Here is a 20131-nt window from a genome sequence, read left to right on the forward strand (position 1 = left end):
AAGCTCTGATATAGAAGAATCAAGCCAGAACCCAGATTCCCTGACTCCTTCTGCCAGCCTCAGATGCAGGTGATGTATTTCTCCCTTAAATATATGATCTAAAATTTTGCTTCCTGTGGCTTTACTCTTCTTTCTCTAGATGCCATTTGATCTCCTAGGAAAGAAGTCAAACATAATCTCTTACCCAAGTTCCACTGAAATGAGGGTTCACACCCATCTTTTAGGAAGGATTTTAACCCATCCAGCAAGAGCTGTGGAATTGGACACTTGCCCTCCAAAAGTCCTACTTTGTGGCTGACTTAAATAATTTTTGCTGCAAATTTGGATTGCAGCCTCTGTTTCTTTCAGCTCCTTAATGGGGTTGAGGGATGGCCAAGGGCCCGTCTCCATGAGGAATGTTTATTTTCCTGCAGGCTGCTTAAACTTGATGCATGCTGCACTTTAGTTAACGCCTAAAGTTCAGGGTCACGTAAGTGACATTTGACTGGCCTGTCCAAATGGATTTTTAAGAAAAAAATGTGTCAGTGACAGATATGTGGATAATTGAATTATTAAATACAATTTCCTTTTTTTCCCCAATGGGCATGTCCCTTACATATTTTTTTAATGATCCATTTCTTAGTGACAAAATAATCACATACATAGAAATCTCATTGCTTATTTCTCTTCTTTCTTTTTTTGGAATAATATTATGTTAAATGTGAACCCTTAGGATCCAAGAACTGGTTAGAAAGGAAGTAAATGTCACCTAATCAGATTTCTCCCATCTGAAATTTGAATCTACTAAAAGTACATTTCTCAATTTTTTCAAGAATAAAAAGTCACTTTTAGGGTCAAAGGATTTCACAGATCCCTGTATAATAGTAGTTGCATTTTTAGTATCCGTTGATTGAGAAACTAAGCTACTACAAATTCAGTCACCCCTTTAAATGAAGCTTTATCTTATGAATCATAACCACATATGTGCACATTGAACAACATATATTGGTGAGAGGGGTGGAGACAATGAAGGTTATGGACTCAAAGACTGCAATTGCTTTATCAACCCTTCCTTTCTGCCGACACCACACCCCCGAGACTCACACAACCCATGCTGGTTCTCTGAAACATTTCTACAAAGTAGTTCTGGTTTCTGCCTGTAACTTCCCTGTGCTGGGCATCTCACTACTTCACAAAGAAGCCCTCTGTATCTCTGAGCTGCTCTTCCTAATATTGGCAGCTTCTTCCTAATGTTTAGCTAAAACCTTTCTCTCTGGCTTTCACCCCGTGAGCCCACTGAAGACAATTATCGTCTTTCACATGACAACTCAGCATTCATGCTTTTCACCCCCAGTAGGGCCAGGATGAAGGGGGCCCAGAAAAGGCTGCTATGAGGGAAATACAAAAGGCTAAAGCTCTAAGGGTTGCAAAATTAGTGGATGTTGCTGTGGATCCATCTTTGGACTCACGTGACTACTGATATCACGGGGACTGAAGAATACGAGTCAAGAGTCCCGGGTGACAGTGAAGAAGCAGACAGGTGGAAACTTCAAAGCTGACTGGGTCCCAGGGATTCCAGGCTGTTATGAGATGATTATGATGAAGAATTTATCAACCCAGTGGTGAAAGGTGGCCAAAAATTAGGTCCCAAGTAAATCTTTGAACTAATATCTAGATGTAGTGGGAAAAGCATTCAGATGAAAACCACCAGACCTAAAAGAAACTATTACTGCGGACCTCTTCACGCAACCTCAAGATGTTCTTATTCATGTTCTCACTGGTATGATTCCATATTTATAAAATCACATGTGTACACACACGCGCGTGGGCACACACACACACACACACACAGCATTTTTCTATTCTTGCTGATTTCTTTAGTGATGGAACACATGACTTTTCAGCTGTCACGTGACTCCCTTAGCTATGAGTGGGTGATCAAAGGGAATATAGTGTCCTAGAAATTCCCATGTCCTTCCTCCCACTCTTCCTTTGACCCTCCTCCCAGGCTCCCTTGTTTCTAAATAAACATACCCAGCTCCCTGAAAGTTTTTAAGAACCCCCCCATCCTCCAAGTTTCTCTTTTCTAAATATGTTCCCTTTGGCCAAAGCACAGTACTGAGAATGTAACCCATGACTCCACATGTGGACTGAATAAAATGGAATCTTCAATGTCCTCCCTTTATTGCTAGTAGCCCACATGTTGTACACAGACCACATTCTGCACAAGAGGCTAAACACCCACCCCATCTCATGCCCAACCAGGCAGGAGAGCACAGTGATTAAGAACAAGGGCCTGGACTCAGACCCACCTGGTCTCGACACCTGTCTCCTCGCCTCTCTCTGTGAGTCATTCAGCCTCTCCAACCCCAGTATCTACCATCCTGAAAGGCTGGATTTGGATGAAGGTTTGCAAAAAGACTCCTGGTTTTTTCTCATTCAAACACCTTCCACTTGTTAATTTATTCCACACATATTCTTCTAGACAGCGTTGATGCGGAATGAACAAGACAAACTTCACCCTGGTCTGATGGAACTTACCTCCTAGAGGTGAAAATGGACAAAAGAGCGGTAGATAATTGAATGAGTAATACAACATCAGATTGTGATTAGTGCCAGGTATGAATATTATATGGACTGAGGAGATGGAGGTTACAGACGGTGCTTTTTATTTTTTTAAATTTATTTATTTTTGGCTGCATTGGGTCTTCGTTGCAGCGCGTGGGCTTTCTCCAGTTGCTGTGAGCAGGGGCCACTCTTCGTTGCAGTGCGCGGGCCTCTCATTGAGGTGGCTTCTCTTGTTGTGGAGCATGGGCTCTAGGCACGCAGGCTTCAGTAGTTGTGGCTTGCAGGCTCTAGAGTGCAGGCTCAGTAGCTGTGGCTCGCGGACTCTAGAGCGCTGGCTCAGCAGTTGTGGCGCACAGGCTTATTTGCTCCGCGGCACGTGGGATCTTCCCGGACCAGGGCTCGAACCCTTGTCCCCTGCATTGGCAGGCAGATTCCCAACAACCGCGCCACCAGGGAAGCCCAGACGGTGCTATTTTAGCTGGGATGGTCTGAGGAAGCCTCAAAGCACAAGCTGCTTGTAGGAGCGAGGGTCTGAGTGCACAGGTAAGTAACAGAGACTCCGATGTAAACAGGCCTCGTCAACGAGGAAACGTGCATCTCACGTAAGGAGAGTTACGTTCACCGCATTCAGGGCTGGCCTCACCCAGAGGCTGCAGCAATGGTCTGAGTGTCACAGCCCATCAGGGCTGCATGGACAGAAGAAAGAAGACCAGCTCTTCCAGGGGTTCATTTTAAGGGGAGAGGAAGCCATTTCCCGGAAGCTCCACTAAAGGCTTGCTTCTCATGTCTCAGATCCTAGAATTAGGTCAAATACTTGTTCCGGAACAAGTCATTGGCAGGAGGAAGTGATTACACAGTTGGCCTGGGCTTTTCCAATACAGGCACCACCAGCGAGGCCTTCATTCGACAGTTCGTACGTGTCAGACACTGTGTTCAGCATACAGGTAGGGTCCTCTCCTCAAATTTAAATTCCTATGAAGACTTCAAAGCCTACGTTTGTCCATCCACGTCCCATGCATGCATGCGCAGTGTGTTATCATGGGCAGGAACAAGCCAGACCTGGAGCAGTCTCTTCTTACCCCTCAAGACCTTGGCATCCTGGGGTATTTACTTAGCCTCTGAAGTCTCTGTTTCCTGATCCAAAAATTGATAAAAATAATCACCCCTTCCTCATAGGATCGCTGTAAGATGGAGCTAGGGGCAGCACAAAGTAATTGCTCACTCAGCGTGTCAGTGACGCGCAGGGCAGGGCAAGGGTGACTCAAGCGAGATGCCAGGACTGCAGGTCCCTGCCTGGGTGCCTGGTTTGCCTCACCCGTGCCCACACCCTGGGTGGACATCAAACATGTATTGACCTTCTAGTTATGTGAGACTGTGCCGTCGACACCCTTTGGTCAAAGGCCACTAGGAACATACTTGTAGTTGAGCAAACCAGGTATCCTTCTCGTTGGAGGAGAGAGAAGGCAGAGCATAGGGAACCATGGGGAGTCTCAGTAAAAGGGGACCAGAAAGAACCTATTCTAGGATTTGGGCCTTGTTTGGGGATTTGGGGTCCACTAAAGACGCAGGGGTCAACTCTAAGTTGGGTGTTGTTAGAAAGTGGGGACAATTTACGTTTGGGTATCTCAATAAATCTCAATCTATAGGGAGGGGAGACTAGAGCGAGGATAAGACTGGGATTGGAAAAGAGGTCACAGTCACTCATTGTAGCCAAGAGGTGGGGCTGTTTGCTCTTTAGTGGGTGGCTCAGGGACCTCATTTTGACCTGTTCCCAGACAAGATTATGAAGCGGCCCTGTTTTGTATCACTTTCCCATAGGCTCAGAGTAACCTTGTAGGATGCTGGTGTCCTAGGGATGGTTTATGTCCAACAGCAGAGGGATCTGGCCTCGCCGTGAGGGCCCAGCCAGTTTCTGGATTGTTTTTCTTTCTTAGTACTAGACAATGGAGACCAAACATTAAGTTCCTGCCCTCAAGAAACTCATAGCCTGCAGGGAGGCAAACATTTACAATACCGTATGAGGATAATGCATTTATTATTACTGCAATAATGGAGGTGTTATATCTAGATGGGGTGGGGGGGCTCATGGGAAGCAAAGGGGAGCATCAGCGAAAGCTTCTGCAAAGGAGGGTGTATTCCGCCTGGGACAAAGGATGAGAAAGAGAAAGAGACAAAGGAAATCCTCCCTGAGTGTGGCCGGCTATGTGTTCCAAATTATAAATTCAACACAAGCCCCAGCAACTTTGCAACTGTAGACGTTTTCTTCTCTTTCTTTCCAGGAAGAAAAATAGCCCTTCTATTTTCATCTTTAGAATCGCCATTTGTCATTCTCAAGGTGCCTCGGTGTCTTTGTCTCTGGTGTCAGCTGGCAGCAATGTTGCTAAAAATAGCTGGCGGAAGGAATCGCTCTACACACTGAACATTAAAAATAGAAAGGGAAGCACTGGTGTGAATAATGCATAGGAGAGAATCCCGCTCGCGCTGGCCTCCAGGTTCTCCGGGGGCCTGGCTGCTGGGCGGGGGAGGATCAAGGCATTTGTTTCGCTCCTGCTTCAGTGAAAGGGCAGCCCGCAAATTACAGCTTACCCCTCGGCCTGCCTGGGCCAGTGAAGGCTGAGAAGAAATGAAAGCTTGGACCAGCATTCTGGAATGCAAATCTGCTGTCTAATTTATAAGCAGAAATTCAAATGCCATCCACGACCAGCACAAAGGAGGGTTGGGTCTGTGACATGGCAGTGAGGACATGCCCTATCGAAAGCCATGGAGTTTCTTTAGAAAATATACTGCTAGCCAATCAGAACCCATCTGCGAGGGGAGTTTGTCTCTGAAATCCCCAGATTAGGATTTCTGCAAAATCTAATAGCTGCTCAAAGTCAAGACCCGATTGCATCAGCCAGAGGGGAGCTCCCGCCACATCCAAGAACATTGTAAGTTCCTCATCAATATTGATGATAACCAAATGCTCTTAGAAGGATACACAAAAAACCTCCCTTTACACTGACTCATTTGCCATGACCAGACACTAGTTTTATTTCTGGCAATCCCAGACTGTCAGCACTGAAATAACTCAGAGACTGGTGGGTAGAGTGCAGGGTGAAGTCCCGAGAAGGGAAGAAGGTATCTCAGGTCACTCAGAGGCAGGGCTGACTTCCCCCTTCACTGCCCCCGATTTGCCTTCCCCAGCGGTTGCCTGCTGAGTCACCTCTTCAAATCCTCGTGCAATAGGAGCCTTGTTCCCAAATGCGGAACAAGCCTTGATGCAGGTAGAATTCACTGTGTCTGACCCAGCACATACATCAGAGGTGGTGTGCAGTCCCTTCGTGGCCCGGAACTGTGGGCCCAGAGCAGCCCACGGACCCCCAGCATTACCCTGGAGTACAGGATCTCTGCTGCATCCATCTAGCGAGCTGGGTTTTGATTTGATCCGATAGAGTCTTCCTAGCTCTCCTAAGAGAAAGGTAACTGCTATTACAGCGATCGTCCCTCCTTCCTCAGGGGCGGGGGCCTCATTCTCAACCCACGTCCGGCATCCTCGTCGAATGGCTAAGAGCACAGCTTTGGAACCAGCCTGGGCTCAAATCCAGTTCTGCCCTTGACCGTCTGCTCGACTTTGAGCAGCATGTCTAACATCTCCGGGCTCCTATTTCCTGCTCCTGAAGTGGGACCAATATCACTGATTTACCAGGGCTGTTACAAAGCCAAGACCACGCATGAGAAACGTTGACCACAGTGACCACACACGACTGGCGCTCCGCAGACAGCAGCGCCTCCCGTTTCCCAGAGCTCCCCGCCTTCCCGACCGCATTGCAAGCCTCCCGGTTCCGACTGAGAGCTGGCTTTGAATCCCAGGCCTGTGACACTCCCTCGGTGGCCTTGGGTAATGGGCGTCCATCCGCTTGCTTGTGAATGAAGACCATCAAGCCTCCCTTGGTGGTTATGGAGCAGGTTAGTGAGATAACAGGATAAAGCACAGCTGTGATGACCCCGAGCCCTCAGGCCTCCAGGATGTGAAAACCGTTTTCCTTTAGGGGCCATAGAACTGGCCTGGCATAAATTGGTGGCAAGTCAACTTTTATTTTCCTGTCTTTCCCTCATCATTCACTTATTCAGTCATTCTTTTACTCATTCATTTATTCTTGTATTTATTTATTAATTCATTTGTCAAACCCCCAAAACATATACCCTGGGCTGGGTCCTATACTGCTTAGTGCCTTACCAGAGAGGAATAAGACATGCCCCTGACTTTGATGGGGGCCCCTAAGAAGTAAGGTCACCCTGGCAAATGTTCATCAAGAACCTTGAAGATTCCATGGGCCTCTCCTATCCTTTTCCTGTTTTGATTTTGTCTCCTACTATCCAGTAAAGTGGGTGAGGTAGACAGAATCGTGTTTCCAAAGATGACCACGGCCTAATCCTTGGAAAATGTGAATGTTACCTTCTATGGCAAGAGGGACTTTGTGGATGGGATTAAGTTAAGCATCATGATACAGGGAGATAACCCTGGATGATTGGGTTGGGCCCTCAATGTAAGGACAAGGGTCCTTAGAAGAGGGAGGAGAGGGAGATCTGATTTCAGAGACAGAGAAGGTAATATGACATTGGAGGGCAGAGGTTGGAAGAGATTGGAGCCATGTGGCCAAGGAATGCTGGCAGCCTTGGAAACACAGAAACATGTTTGGAAACATGGAAAGAACACCAAATACCCATTCCTAATACTCACACTGTACCTTAGAGGAAAAACACACTGGATTCATACACAGTGAGAAAACATTCAATGAATCAGCCCTATAGGATCCGAGCAAATAGAACATCTACCCAGAGCTACCTAAGCAGGGGACAGATGGAAACAAATGACACAATGACTCAGCAAATATAGTACAGAAGAAAAAAATACACTTAGGAAAAGAACACAGCAAGCAGAAGTCAGACAAAGACCCCAAACTATGAGAAAACGTAACTCAGGGAAGGGAAGGGAATGTGTCATAATTGTTTCAGGCTATAGAATGAGTTTATAAGACCATGAATTTAAAATTTAAAAGTTCAAATGAAGAAATACTAAAACAACCGGAGGAGATGAATCAAGAAAATTTAGACTTAGGGTCCCAGTAGGAAACAGAAGGCACTCCGCTGGGATTTTGAAAAAATTGAATCAAGGGTCCACTTACAGGGTGAGGGCTGTCATTGAGGAATGTGAAAGCACCCAAGTACTGGTGACAGTAGGAAGCTGTCCCCAGCCCCAGGCCTGCAAGGGCAGGAGAAAGAGCTGGTGTTACCAGAAGCATGAAAGAAGGGCCTCACCAGCTGCAGAGGATGCTGGGAAAGAAGTATTCTTAGTTGGGTGCATGGTTACACTGAATGAAATTGAGGTTCTATAGCTGAGAAAAAAAGGGGAAGATGTGTATTGGGTGGCCACAAACTATCTCTGCCACAAATAGACAAACTTTCTTCACTCAGCAAGTACCGAGCACGTTGTGAAGGAGGAGGGGGAGGAGAAGGAAGACAAATGTGACACAGACGCCAATATTCAGCGACTCACAGTCTGATGGGGAGACAGATATATAATAAATGAGTTTATTAGAGTCTCTGCTGCCCTCTTTAAAGTGTGTCTAAGGATTGACATATACACACTACTATTTTAAAATAGGTAACCAACAAGGACCTACAGTATAGCACAGGGAACTCTGCTCAATATTCTGTAATAACCTAAATGAGAAAAGAACTTGCAAAAGAATAAATATGTGTACATGTATAACTGAATCACTTTGCTGTACACCTGAAACTAACACAACATTGTAAATCAACTATAATCCAATATAAAATAAAAATAAAAAAAGAATATATTGAGGTTAGTAAGCATAAAGAAAATTAATGAATGGTAACTGGATATATACCAAGTTGTATTGAAACCGAATGTTGAATCCTTTTTAAAATCAGGATAAGGAAACAATTTTTTTGGTATTTTTCAAATGTTTTTAGAGCTGTTCTATTCAGTTATGCACTAATACATCCTATTAAACACAAACTGATTTAAGATGTGAAAAAAAAGTGTGCCTAAGGAGATGGGGGGTACAAAGAGGGCCGTTGTCCGCTGACCCTAGAGTTTGGTGGACACACATCTCTTGAAGGGAGTGGCCTTTGAAAACATGGAGATTTTCTCCAGGAAACCTGGAGGGGTAGTGGGAATAATTAAGAAGGGGAGAAATGGTACCCCACGTCTGGGGAACAGAAGGCCTGGAGTTTGGCAGGAATGTAAGAGGGGAGATGGGACAGGAAAGGTGGGCCAGAGACATGTTGTGAAGGGTTTGTATGCTTTGCTTATGTTGGAGTCTCTAATACATGGAGGGGACAGTCTACTTCTGTGAATTGGTGGTAATAATAGTGTCTACTTCACTGGGCTGTTTCGAGGATTCAACGGAATGAAACAGTGAGTCCCCAGCAAATTCTAGTTATAAATACTGAGAGGCTAGGAGGTCCCTTGTCATTAACAAAGGCTGGACCACCCCTTAGTGGGAGACCAGGGGGAGTCAAGGACAACAAATGCCTGCAAATGAGAGGGCCTCTTAGGACTTGGTTGAAATTTTCTTTCTAGGCAGAAATTTTGTTTTGATTTGATTTCGTGTAAAAGATGTTGCTGATACGGCCACTTCAGAGATGGAGGCTTGCGATAATTTTTGAAAGACTTTCCTTGAAAAGCTCTTTAGGGCTTCCTTAAAATACATTTTGCTGAGATTGAAAATGAGTCCCGTCTATCTGCTCCCAGCTGTCTGGACCAGGGGTTGTTTCTGCCTCAGCCAATTTTTTGAAGCCGTTAGAGGGACAAAGTGTGTTACTGGCCGCGGCTCCAGAGGAGGCTTGGGTCAGGGAGATGCTCTTCCACAGCCGATGGGCCACGGGGGTGTCCAGCTTCCTCACCTCCCACAGGAAGCAGCTCCTGGGCGGGGGCTGGTGACAGTTTAGTTATCACAGTGTTTCAGGCCAACACCATGACTGAGAAGATAAAGAACCATCCTTTAATTTCTTTCCAATGTTTGGTATTTTTAAAAAATTGAGGTATCACTTTCATATAGAAAAGTGAGCACGTCATTAATGTACAGCTTGATTTTTATAGATGGATACTCCCATGTAACCACTGCCAAGGTCAAGACATAGAGCATTTTCATCAACTCGGAGATGCCCTTGTGTTCTTCCCAAGTCCTTACACCCACCCACCAGAGGTAAACGCTATTCTGACCTCCAAAACCATCCATTAGTTTTGCACATTCATGTTCTCTGTATCAGTGGAATCATACTGTGTGTGGTCCTTTGCTTTTGGTTCTTCTAATGCAAGTAAGAGCTCTGAGATTCCCCTGTTTTAGTGTATATCAGTAGTTTGTTCTTTTACATTATTGTGTAGTAGCCAACTTTACATCTAAATTATCATTTTCCAAAGTTAAAAACTTGACACTTATACAAATGTAAATTTGCCATGTATCAAATATTTTATTCAACTCATTAATTAATGAGTGAATCAGTAAAACAATAAACACAGGTTCCAATGAGGATTTGACTTCCAGAGATTTGTATTCTCTACCAGATAGAATTTGTTGGTATTGTTGTGAACAGGAATAATTTTAGTTGCTATGAACAGGAAGCATTTGCATTGTTATCTGTTTTCCATAACTTACTATCTTTCCAGAGCTGTAAAGTCACAGACTCAATAGAAAGAAAGGTATATTCCCTATACACCCAGAAAACCCCTGGACCACACCCAGCACTGAGCTAGAAGATTACCTAGGGATCTCTTTGGCTCTGTACCAAGTCTTAGAAAATATTTCCTGACAATGTGAACATACCTCAATTTATTTATGCATTTACTTGTTGATGAGCATTTGAGTTATTTACAGTTTGGAGTTATTATGAATAAAGCTACCATGAGCATTTTGTGTGTGTGTCTTTTTGTGGACATGTGTATCACTTCTCTTGAGTATACACCTAGGAGTGGAATTGCTGGTTCACAGAAAAATTGCACATTTCTCTTTCGTAGATACTCCTGAGCAGTTTTCCAAAATCGTTGTACCATTGTAAACTCTCCCTTGCCTCCCAGATGTGTCTGATAATTCCAGTTGCTCTGCTTCCTTGCTAACATTTGGTGGTGGCAGTGTTTTTCATTTGAGCCATTCATGGGTTGTGCAGACACCGTCAGTTTTTATCACTTAAGTCAGGAGTTTTTCTACTTCCATGTGTATAAGAATTACCTGGGCTGTTCATTTAAAATGTGGACGCACAGGTCCCAGCCCATCTCCAGAAGTTTTGATCTAGTAGTTCTGGCTCAAGCTCAGAAATCTGCATTATCAACCAGCATTTCATTACTAAGGCTGTGTTATGAGAAATACTGACTTCAGTGAAGCTTTACTGTGTAACCTATGAGTTGCTGCCGCTGTTTTCCTTTCTTCAGAGCTCATCCTGCCAGGAGAGAGGCTGAGGACACAGGTCAGCTCACAGGTTTTTGAACGTGAAATAGTGGTAACTACCTTTTATCTCCCTTTTCAAACAATCGTCCAGAATGAGACTTGGCTTTTCCATCTTGCAAATGGGGACATTGAGGTTTGAGCATAGGTAAGGAAAGAGAGGTAAGGAAGAGAGGAAAGGCAATTTGCCCAAGAATTCAACATAGAGAATCAAGGATTAGATCCAAGGATTGTCCTATCCCCTATCAGTAAATTTTCTAATATACTAATGATTTTGGCACCTTTTTGTTTATTTTTGCTGGCAGAGGACATTTTTCTCTAAGATAAAGTCTCTTTTTAAAATTTTTTATTTTTAAAATTTATTTTAAAATTTTATTTATTGGGACTTCCCTGGTGGTCCAGTGGTAAAGAATCCACCTTACAATGTAGGGGATGAGGGTTTGATCCCTGTTTGGGGAACTAAGATCCCACATGCCATGGGGCAACTAAGCCCATGAGACGACTACTGAGCTTGTGCGCCTCAAGGAAGAGCCTGAGTGCCAAAAACTACAGAGCCCACGCGCTCTGGACCCTGCGTGCCACAACTAGAGAGAGAAAACCCTGATGCCACAACTAGAGAGACGCCCACACGCCTCAGCGAAGACCCCGCGTGCCACAACTAAGACCCTGTGCAGCCAAAAATAATAAATAAAATAAATAAATAAAAATAATAAATAAATTTTTTAAATGAATAAAATTTTATTGATTGCATTTTTTTAATTGAAGTATAGTTGATTTTCAATGCTTCAGGTGTACAGCAAAGTGATTCAGTTATACACACACACACACACACACACACCCATATTCTTTTCCAGATTCTTTTCCAATATAGGTTATTACAAGATGTTGAATAAAGTTCCCTATGCTGTACAGTAGGCCCTGGTTGTTTAACTATTTTATATATGGTAGTGTGTATCTGTTCATCTCAAATTCCCAATTTATCTCTCTCCCCCTTCCCTTTTGGTAACCATAAGTTTGTTTTCTGTCTGTGAGTCTATTTCTGTTTTGGTTTTTTTTTAAGTTTTTCAAAAAAATTTATTCATTTAATTTATTTATTTTTGGCTGTGTTGGGTCTTCGTTGCTGCACGTGGGCTTTCTCTAGTTGCGGTGGCTTCTTTTGTTGCAGAGCATGGCCTCTAGGCACTCGGGCTTCAGTAGTTGTGGCTCGTGGGCTCTAGAGCACAGGCTCAGTAGTTGCGGCGCACGGGCTTAGCTGCCCCACGGCATGTGCGATCTTCCCAGACCAGGGCTTGAACCCGTGTCCCCTGCACTGGAAGGCGGATTCTTAACCACTCCGCCACCAGGGAAGCCCTCTATTTCTGTTTTGCAAATAAGTTCATTCGTATCCTTTTTTAATATTCCCCATATAAGAGATACCCTGTGACACAAGATAAAGTCTTAAGCAAAATCCCAGTGTATGAAACAGATCATAATTAAGCCTAATTAAGCAAGGGTTAGGAGCACAGCACCAGCCTGTGTAATTTCTCTGAGCCCTGGTGTCCTACTTCCACCTGTAACCTCCCCTGGGCCCCAGGACAAGGGCTTGTGAACCACAGGCCCCCAGCACTGTCCCTAAGAGGCCCTGAGCACAGACGTGTGATTTATATAACATGCCATTTTTATTTGTTTAAGAAAATATCCACCCCTAAAATTTGGATTCTCTTTTCTTTAAACCTAAATATATCCTGAGAGTAAAATGTAACCTGGGCGTGGGGAGAGGGAGGGCAATTGGATGACCCAGGAGGTATGAACTAGAAGTCACAGTAACCGTGAACCGAGGGCAGAAAAAGCAGGTGGCAAGGGGCAGAAATATTATTCAGAAGGGAATTACCCCTACACCCCAAATAAATCAATTTTGCCTGCTGGTGTTCTCTTATCCTCAGATGGCAAGCTGATTAAAGTTAGAGAAAACTTCTAGCATCCTTTGCCATGATCATGGCCTTTCATTGTCCAGCTGTGTGACCTTGGGCCAATCACGACATCTCTCTCATCCTTAGTTTTAACATCTGTGCAATTGTATCAAGAGCACCGACCTCAGTGGGAAGAACAAGGATTAAGGGAAATGCATGGTGCCCGTGAGAGTCCCAGGCCACAGGAGGTGCTCGGTAAAAAATGTGTTTCCTCCCCTGGACCCCCGTTGAGTCAAGTGTACACCCTGCAGATCCACCAGCCGTTTCAGAACTGTTATGGTGACAGTGGTGTGACTTTCCTCTCTGCTTTCCTGCTGGGACTGGGATGAGCCATCCCATCCTCTGCAGAGGTGAAGGGAGGGAGGATGACACCAGTAGGAGGGACTGGAGGGAAACATACGAGTACAGCAAATTCTATAAGCATGGGAGGATGAGATCATCGTACCACCGATTTCAGGAGCAGAAGCGGCCGCCCAGCTAGACATAGGGGTAGGTATGTGCAAAGCTGCAATTTTAGCTGACTTGTAATAACAATAATCACTAAAATGTATTGAGCACTTAGTGAGTGTGCCAACCATTGGGATAAGCAACTTGTACATTTATTCTCACAACAACCCTATAGCATAGGTGCGTGCCCTTGTTATCTTACAGATGAGGGAATTGGGGCACTTGGGGCTTATGGACCTTCTCCAAGGTTACTCAGCTGCTAGACAATGCAATTGTGCTCACCTGGGTTCACACGGCAATACCAGTTAGGGTGTAGGTTTGGTGGCTGTCACAGAGGTTCAAATACCGTGGCCTAAACAAGTCAGAAGTTAATTTTTCTCATGTGTCAGTCTTAACGGAAGCTGTCGGAGACCAGGTCCCTTTGACCTTATCACTCAGCCCTCCCTAGGGGTATGGCCCCATTTGTGTGGTCCCTGAAAACTCACCGTCACTTCCTCCTCCTGGGTGGCAAGAAAGGGGTGAGGGGAAGGCGAGGCACTTTGCCTCCATCACTTCTGCTCTCACACCATTGACCTGGACCGGGTTAGGAGGTCTTATCTAGCACCAAGAGGGGCGTGTGAATGCCTGTTTTAAGTTAAAATCTACTGTTGTTATTATTAATGTAATAGTAAGTAAAGGAAGATGCATTAGCGGACAGCCACTCCGCTCCTCTATCTTATATTGAGAGGTATTGGGCAGAATATGACCAGGACTTTCACATCTAAGAAAAAATATAAGCTGCAGCAAAAACAAACATTTTGCAGGCACCTACCATGTACAGGGAAACATATGACAAGCCATGGATAGAAGACTTACGAGATATAACTCTGCAGACAAAAGGATAGCATGAGCTGAGTACCTTCTGAGTACCTGAAACTGGGCTGGACACTTCCAAGACATCATGTCCTACAATTGTCTCCACACAGCAGTTGAGATGAGAGCATTCAGGCTCAAAGAGGTGAAATGACTTGCCAAAGTTCACGTGTCTAGTAAGCGGTCAGATCAAGATTCAAGATTCCCGTGTGACCCTGGGCAGGTTACTTAACTTTTCTGTACCTATGACTTCCTCATCTCTAAAGTGGAGAAAATGGTACCTACCCCACAGGACTGCTGCAGGCGGTGGATGCTCTAATGTACTTAAGATGCTGGGTAGAAGGTTTGGCCGGTAGCAAGCCCTCGGCAAATGGTTAGATGTTATTATTGTTGTTATTAACGTTATTGTTAATGTTAGTATTAGTGTTATTTTTCCACCCTCCCACCCTGCATCCAGTCCTAATCCAAGTGTGGTAAATTCTGTATTAGGAATACAGAAAGCGAGGGATGTCCACGGAGATGGTGGGATCCTTTGAAGTCTAAAACATAAGAAAGACTCAGAAAGGAAAAGAATTTGCTGGACTTTGAAAGAAGGGTAGGATCTTAACAGGCAGAGAAGAGGAGTGAGGCTGGATGAAGAAGGCATTCCGGGGAAGGGGGTGAGCTTGGAAAAAGGCATCTAGAAAGGCAGTGGTAAGGGCGTCATGGGGTAGTGAAGTGGGATAAGTGAGGCGAATGTGTGGGAGACAAGGCAGGATGACGAGGGACGGGGGAAGCACGGAGCTAATTTAAAGAGGTTGGCCTTTTACCTGAAGGCAGTGGAGAGCCCTGGGGGGTTTTGATCAGCTCTGTGCTGGAGGAAGATTGCCATGGCAACAGCTCTGGGGAAAGATGGGCAGGTGGAGAGGCCAGCTCAGTAACTAGCGCCATGGTTTAGGTAAGAGGTAATGAGGATCCGAATTAGAGCTATGGCTTTGGGAAAGGCTGGGAGGGAACCAAATAAGGACAGTGTGTGGAGGGGGAACTAAAGGATCACAGTGGCTGTGTGTGTGGAGGGTAAGGCAGGCGGAGCAGTGAAGCTGGAATGCTTAAGCCCACTGTCTGAAGCACAGGCTCCAAATAACTTAAGCCTCATAGCATATGATGCTCTCTGCCTGCTGTGACAAATTATGAAATTATTTCTTTTTATTTTTTTCTGGCTGGTTCTGGTTAGACCTGAAACTATTCATTCGCTCACTCACTTGTTCATTTGTTAACGCATGTGCTCAGAGTTTATGTTAAGCGAGTTCAATCGGTAAAGAGATCAAATGTGCTTTCGACAACAATTTCTATGAGCAAGGTATAGAGTAGGCTCTTGTAACAAAAAAGTCCTGCTAGAAACCGGATATTTGTGTTCCCCCTAAATTCCTATGTTGAGACCTATTTCCCCCAATGTGATGGTATTAGGGGTGGGGCCTTTGGAAGGTGATTTATGTAATGGGGGTGGAGCCCTCATGAATGGGATTAATGCCCTTATACAAGAGACCCCAGGGAGTCCCCCTGCCCCTTCTGCAATGTGACAACACAGCCAGGAGACCAGGAAGATTCACCAGATGCCGAACCTGCTGGTGACTTATCTTGAATTTCCCAGTCTCCAGAACTGTTAGAAATAAATTTCTATTGTTTATAAGTCACCTAGTCTATTGTATGCTTTTACAGCAGCCAGAACAGACTAAGACAGGCCCCCAAATACATTGGTTTGAACAAGCCACAATTAATTTGTCTTCCTTATTTAAGTTTAAAGTCAGTTCAGGTATGGTGTGAGGGCCTGATGGTGAAGGGAAATTAGCCTACTTCTAACTCGTTCTGCCATCCTCAACAGGTAGCTTCCATCTCGAGATCCGGAACGGCTGCTCCAGTGGCCGCTGTCATGTCTACACTCAAACCAGCAAGAAAAGGGGAAAGAAAGGGGAGGACTCCTCTTCCCTTAAAGGTTGTGACCCAGAAGGTGAACACATCAGTTCCATTTACATCCCATAGCTGGAAATTTTTCCCATGACCACATAACTGCAACAGAGGCTGACAAAGGTACTCTTGAGTTGGGTGTCCACGTACAGATACGAAACCTATCACCAGGGAAGAAGGGGATGTTGGCAAACAAATACAGTCTCTGCTACTCTCCTATATCCCCTGTGCCTACTAAATTCAGGGAACTTAGAAGGGGCTGATCCATTTGCATGGTGACTTAACGAAAACTTCATGATAGGTTCTGGGGTACCAAGATGAAATAATATACTTTCTGTTTTGAAGGAGCTTTTAGTCTATACTGGGGGCTAGACAAGTAAAGAAACAAAGACAATGAATTGTATCGGGTGGGACAGCAGCCTGTGCGGGGCACAGTTTAAACAGTCACAAAGGAGAAAGGCAGCACATCCATCTGGGGCAAGAGGGGTCAGAAAAGACTCCATCAAGAAGGTGATGTTCAGCTGAGTCCGGAAAGCTGAGTCGATGTTTGTCTGGGGAGCCAGGTGAGGAGAGCTATTCAAGGATGTGGAAGAAGAACATCAGCAAAGACAGGAAGAACTTTCCAGTCTCATTATAACCTTCATTAGCAGCACTTTCAAGGATAACACCGGACACCATGGTGCTCTCCAGTTTTTGACTTACAAATAATGCAGTGAAAAATCTCATTGAATCTTGGTAGGCATCTCTGATTATTTCCTTGGGATAGAGTCTAGATGGAGAATCTTCTACCAGGATGTCTGATATACACTTCACAATTAACAGGGCCAAGATGGAATCTTGACTTACTGCCCCACCCTGACACCACACACACATACACACAGACACACAGGCACACACACACACACACACACACACACACACTCACACACTCCTTCTGCTTCTTCCATAGTTTTATTCATCAGCGAACGACACCACATTGCACTCAATTACTTAAACCAAAAACCTACTATCTTCAATATCTTTCTTCTATTTACCCTCTTATTTAGTCTATCAGTACGTCCCATCAATTCTACCTTCCTAATACCTCCTAAATCTACCTCATATCATCTCCAGTGTCACCAGCTTGGTCCAAGCCCCCAGCATCTCTCCTGACACCTGAGATAGCCCCTAACTCACCTCCTTTCATCTAATCCAGACCTCTTATATTCCATTTTCTATACAGTAGCCAGAGTAATATAAAAATGTAAATCATTTCATGTCATATATATATCCTCGTAAAATTCTACAATATTTAGCACAGATTTAAGGAAAAGAATACAAACTCTTAATCATGGCTTACAAAGCCCCCTGACCACCCTGCCGACTGCACCTCCTTCTACCCCCTCTCCCAATACATTCATTTATTTTATTATGTGAAAGTTACAGTGATGGGCACTTGCAATGTATCAGCAAGAAAAAGAAACAAAGATTCCTTTCTCGTGGAATTTATATTCTCCCAGGAAAGACAAGAAACATAATACATGGAAACCTTGCAGAGTGTGGTAGAAGTGGTACGTGCTATGGGGAAAAGAGAGGTAGAACAGAATAAGGGGGAGGCGGGGTTATAGGATATGACTTTAAATAGCATATGACATTTCAGCAATTCTTCTAACAGGTGGAGTTAGCCACATAGATATGAGGAGAAGAACTTTCTAAGCAGAGAATATCCATTTCCTATACAGCAGCCATCATAATATACTGCATACCTTACATTCTAGTTTCTGAAGTTCAGACAGTAAGCAAGTAAATGAACAAGAAAACTGGGAAAGTTCAGGTAGTGATAAATAGTTGTAACAGACCTAAAATAGGATCATATGAAGTGACCGACTGAGGGCTACTTCAGGTTACTTATTGCGTCTCATCCTTGTATCACCCTGATAAGTTAGGTCTTAGTAGCCTCACTGTACAAAGAAAGAAACTAACGGCAGAAAGACTTTAAATAATTTGCCCAAGTTCACTCAGCTAGTTCCTCCTTTTGTGTGTCTCCATGGATGCTCTGTGGTTGTCATGGCACTTGTCTTATGGTCTTACAATGGCAGGTTTAGTCACCTGACTTTCCTGCAAGGCTGTGAGCCCCGTGAGGGGGAAGCTATATCTTTCTTGTTCCACACAGAGCCTGAGACACTAGCACAGTGGCTAACACCCCACAGGCATCCAACAATGCGTGCTAAATCCATGAACACATGTCTGACCCCTAGTTCAAATCCTGGTCTGACGGACCCTAAATCTGAAGTCCTGCACTATGAATGTATTGGCCCTAATGTAGGATGCTGGTTTGAAAAATAGTCACAAATTCTTTGACACTCTTTGCATTGAGTCAGTGTCCAAATCCGAGGGGCTTTTGACTCCTCCAGCCAATGGAGTACATTGTAAGTGACACTGTGTGGCCCTGGGGCTGGGTCACAAAAGGTCATGCAGCTTCCGCCTCATTCATTGGAACACTTGCTGCCAACTGTCTTGAGGGGAACACGCATAAGCGCTCTGGTCAACAGTCCCACTGGTGTCCAAACATCCCCAGAGAAGGGGCCGTCTTGGAAGTGGATCCTCTCACCCCAGGTGATCCAACCCCACCCGTCTGAGTCATCCCAGCTGAGTCGCAAACATGGAGCAGTAACAGGCCAGTCGTGCGGTGCCCTGTCGGGGCTCCTGACACAAAGACTCCACAAAAATCATAAAAGGGCTGTTGCTTTGCACCAGGAAGTATGAGGTGGTAGGTTACATAGCCACAGATAACTGGAACATGAAGGAAAATCCTATGTTCATATTGACTTAACTGTTGTGTTGACCGTATATCTCCCTTTCCTGAATGTAAGCTTTCTGAGTGCAGGAATTTTTGCCTCTTTTGTTCAAAGCTGTATTTCTGGCACCTAGTAGAGGACGTGGCATATAGTAGCTGCTCAATAACTGTTTATGAAATGAATGAAGCTTTAAACATATTCATTGAAATAGAGGAGCAGGAAAAATCAGCTCTTAGCCTTTTGGCCAAAGCCAAGAGGGAAACACGAAGCTTGCAAGATTTCCAATGACGGCGGGATAAAACCATACTGGATGCTTTAGGAAAGCCTGGATCTTTCTGAAACAATTTACTGCAAGCATTTCTACTCTGTCTTACCCTTCTCCATCATCTTCCTAGATAGTGAGAGATTTTCCATGATTTAGTTTATATCTTACCTCATTCCTTGCCAAGCCTGGAAGATCCTAGAAACTCTTAGTTGCTCCAAAAATATTTAGTGAATGAGATCTCATGCATCCCAAACCACAGAGCCAAGTTTTATCTTCGTGAATGTAATACAAAACTGAGCTCTTAACTTGGAAAGGAAAGAATCAGCTACTTAATATGCAATGTCAGCAGCCTTGTCGAGTTTATGGTTCAAAACAGAACTGCATGTCCCTAAGCCCAGTCGATTTCCTGTTTATTATCATATTAGACCTATTCCAAGGCAGACGGAAAATTTGAAGGACATCGTCAGCCATTAAGACTGGCATAAATCTTCCAGGACTGCATTTAAATACATAATACTTCCCATTAACATTTTTTGAAATTAGGGTCCACTCAATTTCTTGATTAAGCAGGAGTTCTTTTATCAAGTAATTCTGTTCCTTTCAGCTGATATCTGGGCTCCCAAAATCTATAGTCGTTGGTAGGAAGCCCTGTTGACGTCAGTCCTGCTTTTAAGGCAGACTTTGTTCAAAATTCCATACGAGATCTTTGTTGGTCCCCTCTTTGACCTTCACTCTGCCTGAGTGTTTTCATCATCAGTTAATGAGAAGAACAATGGTCCTAGCACTTCTACTGCAGCCTCCCAATGCTCAGCACTCCAGTAGTTTTCAGAATAACACTAAGGTGTGGTACTAGCATCTCCATTTTATAGATGATAGAATGAGGGCCCAGGGAGATTGAACAAG

The sequence above is a fragment of the Balaenoptera ricei genome, chromosome 17 (genome assembly GCF_028023285.1).
Source record: "Balaenoptera ricei isolate mBalRic1 chromosome 17, mBalRic1.hap2, whole genome shotgun sequence".
Lineage (NCBI taxonomy): Eukaryota > Metazoa > Chordata > Mammalia > Artiodactyla > Balaenopteridae > Balaenoptera > Balaenoptera ricei.